Below are 8,962 nucleotides of genomic sequence, written 5' to 3' on the forward strand. Positions count from 1 at the left end.
GGTCTAACATGTTGCAAAATGAAGGTCACTGCTCTATGATATTACTGTTTACAATATACAATTCATGCTGGTTGGAGTAACAATCAGCATGTGTCCTTTTAACCAGAAGGGCGTAATGGGAGTCAGTTTCCTGCAGGACAGAGATGTACTTGTGGCCTGAACATACTGGATCTGATTTTAACAGATAGGCAGTTAAAATCACGAAAATCAATTAACCACCGGAAACTCAATGACTATTATTTGACTCAGTGCCGAAGGTCACCAATACAGGAGCCTTGTGAAGAAATTCAAATCAGGTTCAATTATGTCATTTGGACTCTGATGCAGTTTGAACTGGGTGGGTCTGAGGTCTCACCCAACGGCCAATGCGCTGAATAAAACATATTGACAAACTGACTGATATGACTGGGAGCTGAATTTAAAGGAGCACTCACCTGCAGGCTCTCAGGTGTACTATTGTGAATTGTGCAAGTCCAAGACAGCTATGAATTTCCAGTTTGCTTTTTCCTGTTCCCTGCCCCAACTTTATATATCCTCATTAAGTATTACTGCTTTGGATGGTTGAACAGTTGCAGGAAGAGTAGCAGCAGCAGCCTGAACAATCAGAACAAGTAACAGATGGGTCTATTAGAAGACAGCAAGTGAAGAGGCATGTTTATAGAAAGAATTACCTAGTCGAAAGGGTCTATAGGTCAAGACTCGGGTTTTTAGTTTTAGAGATACAGCACTGAAACAGGCCCTTCGGCCCACCGAGTCTCTGCCGACCATCAACCACCCATTTATACTAATCCTACACTAATCCCATATTCCTACCACATCCCCACCTATATATTTCCCTACCACCTACCTATACTAGGGGCAATTTATAATGGCCAATTAACCTATCAACCTGCAAGTCTTTGGCATGTGGGAGGAAACCGGAGCACCCGGAGGAAACCCACGCAGACACAGGGAGAACTTGCAAACTCCGCACAGGCAGTACCCAGAATTGAACCCGGGTCCCTGGAGCTGTGAGGCTGCGGTGCTAACCACTGCGCCACTGTGCCGCCCCAAATATCTTGGATATTTTTGAGGAGCAGTGCATAAGAACCAGGCAAGCTATTGCTGACCAATAGTTTCCTGCAATAAAACCTGCTTCTCGTTGGATCAGCAAGTCATCCTTTACCAGTAGCTGTCAAAGCTATCCTACCTTTAATTACTTTGCCATAGGCTACTTCCAGGCTGTTACAGCAGACATCACACACATCTATCAGTCTGCAGTACACAACTGCATCAAACAAGTCATCAATGCCCTCCTTGCCAGAGCAAACTAATACATTATCTTAAAAGCAAAATACTGCGGATGCTGGAAATCTGAAACAAAAACAAGAAATGCTGGATTCACTCAGCAGGTCTGGCAGCATCTGTGGAAAGAGAAGCAGAGTTAACGTTTCGGGTCAGTGATCCGAAGAAGGGTCACTGACCCGAAACGTTAACTCTGCTTCTCTTTCCACAGATGCTGCCAGACCTGCTGAGTGAATCCAGCATTTCTTGTTTTTGTAATACATTATCTTCATGATCGATGCCGACAGCTAGAATGAGAGAGCAATGAGATTTGCAGCAGTAGCACCTTTCCTCATGTCCAAGGTATCATAGATTGCATTCATATAGCTATCAGAGTGCTAGGAGGTGAGTCAGCATGAACACAAAAGGTTTCCACTCCATCAATGTACAACTGGTGTGCAATCATCACAGAAGGATAATGCAAGCTTGCGTCAGTTTTTCTGGGTGCTGGCATGACGCCTTCATTCTGCAGCATTCATCCATCCCCCCACCTTTCCACCCATCCAGGAACATCAAAGGCTGGCTGCCAGGGGACAAGGAAACCCCCTACATACATGGCTGTTAACACCCCTCTGCAACTCCACCTTAAACTCAGGTGCATGAGAGAAATGGGACCACCAGGAACATCATACCACTGCCCTATTGAATCAAAGGTTTTAGTGCCTTAATTGCTCTGGGGCTCTCTACAATATAGCATTATGCATAAACAGGCAATGCAAACACAATTGGAGTTGGAAGAGGCACAACAATGTGAGGTGGCATGATTAGATAAGGAAGAATTGGATGAGGGTGAAGGAGACATGCAAGAAACAGTGTCAACACAACTCTGCAGCTAGAGAAGACAGGAATCAAGTTATAGATCAGCATTTCAATGATGTCCTCAATCCCCCTACCAACAAGTGACAAGTATTTATAGTCCTTCTCACTACATTCATCACTCCTTTGATTCTATATTAAAGAATATTGAACCTATTCAGTCGACTTGTCTATCAATTAAATTCTGACAATACAGACTAACAAGCTTTGATTAAAAGAAACTACAGATCAAAGTCCCAAATGTGATAAAGTTAATGATTTTAATTCTAAACATGATATTGGAGTGAATTTTTTGGTCACCCAATCATCAACCTGCTCGTGCTTTTCATAAAAGGAGGTTTACTAACTCTACTACTCCTACGAGGGGCTTCCTCCAGTGGCTTCAGCAGAATTGCACATATGAGGACACCCTTGAGTTGCATGTAGTTGGTGTGTTTCAGTGCTCGAGCCTCTGAGGACTTGGCTACCTGACAACCTGAGGGAGGATAATTCATGCTACTTTTGCTGGGCCACTCTCAGTCCCATTGGACTGGGGCTCAGTATTTTCACTGATCTGTAAAAGAGCAGACTAAAGAAGGTAAATGATGCCTTTAAGATCAATATCCACTTGCTTCATCAATCTGTCCAAGGTGGACACGTGCTTGTCTAAAGTGGAGCACAGATTTGAACCCACAGCCAGCTTCGCAGCCATTAGAGCTTTCATCCAAGCTGGAAAGGCTGTGTTAGTTGGGCTGGATTTTGTCCTGCCCTTAGAGATGGGGTACGAGTTGTGGGGCTGGGACCCATTCCATTCTGTCCGCGGCGGGCACCATGGCGGACAGGAAGTCCACTGGGAGATCAATAAAGCAACATAAGTGGCCATTAAGGACCTCTTAAGGGCTGCCTCCAGCCTCCGCAGCCATTTAGCCAACATTAGATTGGCTCACCATCATGTGGAGACACTACCAGGTGAAACCTGATGGCCTCCTAGCAAACTCAGATGGGGGGTGGTCCCTCCTCCGCAGAAAATCCATGCCCCACCCCCCCAACCTAGGGGCGATGACTGTCTGAGCAGCAAGACCTCCCCACTGCCCACACCAACATATCCCCCTCCCACATCCTTGTCTGTCTGACTGGCTCCAATGACCCCGATCCCAGTTACCTTGGTCCCGGGGTCTCCTCCATCGCGGCTGCTCCATGCCGCCACATTACCGGCAATGGCCACCGCTCCTGGTGTCACTGCTGGTACTGCTGAGCTGCCAGCCCTCTGATTGGCCAACAGCTCTTGAAGATGGAATTTTGCCCCTTAAAGGGAAGTTTCCCTGATGGCAGGAAGTTAATTGCCTGCCTGCCATTGAAATCAGCTGGGGGTCCAATAGAGGGCCAAGGTGGGGTTGCCTCCCACCCCCCCCATCTTCCAGCCCATCACCGGGACCCCCCTCGCCAATATAAAATCCTGCCCAATTGAATCCTGTTATGAGGGCCTGGCTGCAGAGATCCTGGAGGTTATCACACTCTCCAAAATAGACTGCAGCCTGTTAATGCTTTGGGAGATGTCACCACACAGGCTGGAAATGCACTCCTCTACACTTTCAGCCATGGTGGTGAAACTCCTTGGCAGGCCTCCAATACCTGATACAACTGCTTGTGTGAAGTAAGCAGTTTTCTTCTCATTGCCGGGTCCTCTGTACCCCAGCCAGAGTGTCAATCCCTATGCTAGTGCTTGGGAGTGATGGAATGCATGACAGTGCCTCCTCAGAAAAATTCTCCTTTTCTGGGCTGTCTTCTTTGATGGGCTTTGGCTATTGCAAAATGACAGAAAGAAAGGATTCACATTTACATACCACCTTTCATAACGTCCCAAAACACCTTACAGCCAATGAAATACTTTTGAACTATAATCACTGTTATACTAAAAGGGAAATGCGGCAGCCAATTCATGCACAGTAAGGTCCCAGAAAAAGAAATTGGATAATGAGCTGATAACCTATTTTTTTTAGTGATCTTGGTTGAGGGATAAATATTGACCAGGACACCAGGGAGAACTCCCCTGCTCTTTTTCAAATAGTGCCAGAGGATCTTTTATACCTACCTGAGAGGCAGGATGGGAGCTCAATTTAACATCTCCTGGAAAAGACAGCACCTCTGACAGGGCAACACTCTCTCAGTACTGCACTGAACTGTCAGCTGAAATCTCTGGAGTGGGACTTGACCCAACAATGTTCTGACTCAGAGGTCAAAGTGCTATCACTGAGAGAAGGCTTACACCTAAAGGAAGGACCTAGAGGAAAGAGAAAAGGATCAAGAGTTAGGATGGCACTGAGAGGCTGACAGTGCAGATCCCAGGTACAATAATACAGCTGGATGTAGTCAAGCTGTGTGACTGCATTTTCCAGAATTTCACAAAGGGGTGCAAGTATTAGCCGTAAATGCTGTTCAGAGAAAACCTGGCCTCCAAATGTCCTATCCTGACAGCTCAGGAGAGGCCACTGATTTCCACTCTTGCTGCTCCGGTTTGAAGAGGTTCATGAAGTTGTCTGGTCCTCACCCTGTTTTGCCCTTTTCCTTGTGTTGTCCTGCAGAGAGAGAGGGTGAGAGTTAGTGTCTCTTACAAAGCAGGTGTGTAGGGATTCTGCTTGTTGTGCAGATGCTGAGAGGACAAAGAAGCAAGGAACAATCAGGATGGAGAGGTGTTGAATGAAAAGTGCATAGCTGGAGTGTGAAGTGAGGAAGGAGCCATGAGACAAGTTGGTGATTCTGCAAAGACTACCAAGTGAGGAGAGAATAGTATTCGTGGCTGCTGTGAAGGCAGCAAGGAAGAGGTGAGTGTGTGGATGTAATGAGATTGAGAGGTAGTATAACCTTGTACTGAGGGAATTGTTGGGAGTGATGAGGGAGGGGTGAAGGCTTGCAACGTGCTGCTGAGAGATAGAGAAATGAAGAGCTGTACTGATCTTACTATTCCTGAGAGATCATTGACATGCTTCTTGCATGGGATGCCAGTACTGGGGACAATCTCATCAATATCTCTCCATGGTAGGTTTGGTTTGTCGGGATCGTCCTGCTACTGCCACTGGGTGGAAAAAGAACTTCACACCTTAGTCTGACCTCTTCCAACAGAACGTCCAGAGAGGCTTCAGAGAACATGAGGGTTATTTTCTCGACATCTATGGCATTCCCCTCCTTTGTATAGCAACATTATCCAGGAACCAGAAGGCAATGCAAGCTCACTGCAAGAAAAGCTGACCCATCGGAAATTGCACTATGAAAACTGGGTGGGTTTTCTGGAGGGTCAGTGATTCCGGCGGGAAACCCGCCCAGGAGATTCTAACGAGCCCTGGGAGTTAAAATACCCCTGACATATTTTCTGGGGCAATGGATGAGTTGCAAACTCAACCCATCTAAAACCTGGCCATAGGTTAAGTTGGTGCCCTTAGTTTGGTGAGTTTTGTCCCTTCTCAGCTAGACCACTAGATGGAAGTGCAGTGTGAAAGCAAGATATTCTATTTCACAAATGAATAGCACCTGATACCAGCCTAATCGGCTAGCAAATTATTGAATGTCACTTGGGGAGATTGTGAGAAGTCTGCAGTTTAGTCCATCTTTCCCTCTTGGTGAGAAAAGGATGATTTTTTTTTTGAACTTCTGACTTGAGAAGATAAGTAAATCTTTAAACAGTATAACCCAACACACAAGCCATTGCAGACAAAGGCAGATCTTGCCCCACAATCTGGAAGATTTTCTAACTCATCCAATTGATCAATGAAACTGACTACTATTGCAAGCAAAGAAACAGGTTAACATTATCCTTTTTTCATTAGCCAGTCATCAAGGCAATGATTTTGAGATGGACAGTGATCTTACCATCCATTATTACCAGATGGCAGCAACTCTTAACCAGGTGCAACTTCTCACCAGGTCCCCTCAAATGTTTAACTCCTCTTTGAGTGTTTAACCTAAGTTTGGGATGATTCAATGATATTTGTCACTCACTTGAGATTTCTTTAATTGGTTCTCAACAATTGGCCAGAGAATAGTGCAAAGCCAACTGAAAATAGGTTTTAATATCACCTCAAGCGTAAACCTACTTTTTGATTTAAAGCTAGTAGCTGAAGACTAGTAGGACAGGAGGCCAACTATTCATTTGCTCAGCAATGGGTGGCAATTTATTTGATTTTGTTTTCAGAAGTGTACCCTACCAAATGCTGGATTGGATGTGTGCGTATGTCAAGATTTCAAATATAAAGCTCCTGATTCCTACCAGAAATCAATGAATAGAGCAGACCACCCAGCAGGAAATAACTCCACTGGAGACCTGGATTTGATAGTAAAGCCATGTGCCTATTAGTTGGTATAAAGGACTAAAATAATCTATAAGTTTCTATTCTTTCTATCCTTAAAAGCTCTACCACTACTTTTATTCGCACCATAGATAGCAAAGCAGTATAACGACAACCACCCTAGCTCATAGTTTATAGTGTTCATGAGATACAGATCGTACCAGCTTCTGTTATGTAACAGTGTTACCCATCAGCATTGTGTTGCTGTCCTACATTTTGTTTTTGGCAAATGAACTACTGTGAAAAGTGATGGCAGTTTTGTGATATGGGCTTATATCTACTGTGAACTGAATTCAGACTATTTTGTATAAACGCCATATCAGGCTGCTGTTCTGTAGTAGAACAGATTTATTCTGAACTCCAGAAGCACATGTCTCACAGACATTCAGTCTCCACCCCCTATCCAAATATTTCCACTTCCTGAGTTCATAGTGAGGTCATACTTGTTTTGAAAGTGGCAACTCTACATCCAGTCTATGGGTTTACTAAAAAAAATATTTTTTAACCTAAAAGTCCATTCTAGACAGTCGTTTTGAAAGTCATCCAGATTTTGCCCAAGATCCTGTTTCTCTTTGGTTACCAGGACAAGTGTCTAATGCTTCTCCAGTGTATGATTCAGTTACAGATGTTTATTGGCAGTACCTGATTCTTTCATTTGGTTGTTAGCAGATTTATTCTCTTCAGCATAGTACTGTGTTGAAATAAGTATGACGCATCTTATTTTTGGAGAAGAATTCCACCGACAAGGTGCAATCCTGCGGCTGAATTTGAATTTGTAGGAACACATGGGGTTGGAAGCAGGTGGAGGGAAATTGACAGCAGATTGGGAAACTGGATCCAACCTGTTGACTTCCACTTTTCACTTGAGCCCATTAGGCTATGTCCTCACAACCACCTCAGGAGAGGTGGGCTGCCAATTAACATACATGAATCACTCAATTACGGTGATATTTTAAAACATTTTTCAGTTCAACGTTAGGGCCATGGGTTTCTTGGGCTTTGTCAGTGAAAGCAAGCCAAGTACACAGCGGCAATTGAAGGCGCTAAATCAATCTCAGGAAAATATGGTTATACATGCTTAGGAGTTACAGCCGTTTTCTTACCTGCTGGTGGGAAAGAATTTGTTCACAATACTTTTGTGGGATGTTACTATCTACACTTTGGAGGTTACTTGCTGCACTTTGGAAGTTTGCTTTATCACATCAAGATGCATGTCACTTATGCTGCCTGAGTTTGGACCTGAAATGAGGACCAAGATGGCCAGCAATAGGACCAGCAACAGCACTCGCAGCCTTCTAGTCGGACCTGTAGCCGCATAGGAGAGAGGGCGAAGCAGAGACGAGAGCAGCAGAGAGGCAACTAGCAGACAGGGCACCAGCAGAGAGGTGCAGCTCGCAGGACAGAGTGCCCACAAAACAGGGTCTACAGGCAGAGGCCCAATTTCCTTGACATGTCTAAGCAACAGTGACTCAGGATGTCACGACAGGTGATGGCCAACATCTGCAGCTTCCTAGAGGAAGACCAGCTACTTGCTGGACCTGGTGGTCATGCATTGTCATGTCAAAGTCACCACCGCCCTCAAACTTTTTTGCCTCTGGGTCCTTCCAGGGCTCTGCCACAGGATCTCCCTCAAATGCATTCGACTGATGGATTGCTTGCCAGGGCTGGCAATTATGTCAACTTTGCCAGCAATGATGCCAATCACAATGAGCGGCGCGCAGCTTTGCAGCTCTGGTTGGCTTCCCACGGGTGCACGGCACAATTGCCTGCACACATGTGACAATCTGGGCATGGTTGAACAACCAGGAGCATTTGTCAACTGCAACAGCTTTCACTCCTTCAACGTGCAGCTGGTGTGTGACCACAAAAACAGCTTTATGCAGGTATGTGCAAGATTCTCAGGCAGCTGGCATGATGCTCTCATCCTGCGGCAGACCAAGGTCCCGGGTCTCTTCAGACCTGAAAGCAGACTTAAGGGGTGGCTGATAGGCAGCAACACTGCAATCTCGGCTCATGACATCCAGCAGAGACCCCAACATGCATGCCCAGCAACACTACAACGAGTGCTTTGTGACCACAAGATATGTGATTGAACAGGCCTTGAACATGCTGAAGATGCAATTCAGGTGCCTTGGACAGATCTGGAGGTGCGCTTCAGTACAAACCAGCCAGGGTGTCCAAAATGGTTGTGGCTTGTTGTGATCTGCACAATATTGTGCAACAACGAAGCTTGTACCTGCAGGAGGAAGAAGGCAAAGAGCTAATGTCCTTCTTGGATGATTCAGAGAGAGGAGGACAAAGAAAAGGTGGAGGAGGGTGATGAGAACAATGCAGCCCCAGCTGTTCACACTGATTTCCTTTGATGGTAGGAATGTCTTTATACATGCAAGGTTCACTTAGGTTGCAGCAGAGGACCCATGGGACCAGAAAATGCAACAGCCACTCTTCTGACTCCTACCCCACCCCCACTGCCCCCCAATTCATGCCACTGACACAAAGAAGTC

This window comes from Heterodontus francisci, chromosome 13 (assembly GCF_036365525.1).
Source record: "Heterodontus francisci isolate sHetFra1 chromosome 13, sHetFra1.hap1, whole genome shotgun sequence".
Lineage (NCBI taxonomy): Eukaryota > Metazoa > Chordata > Chondrichthyes > Heterodontiformes > Heterodontidae > Heterodontus > Heterodontus francisci.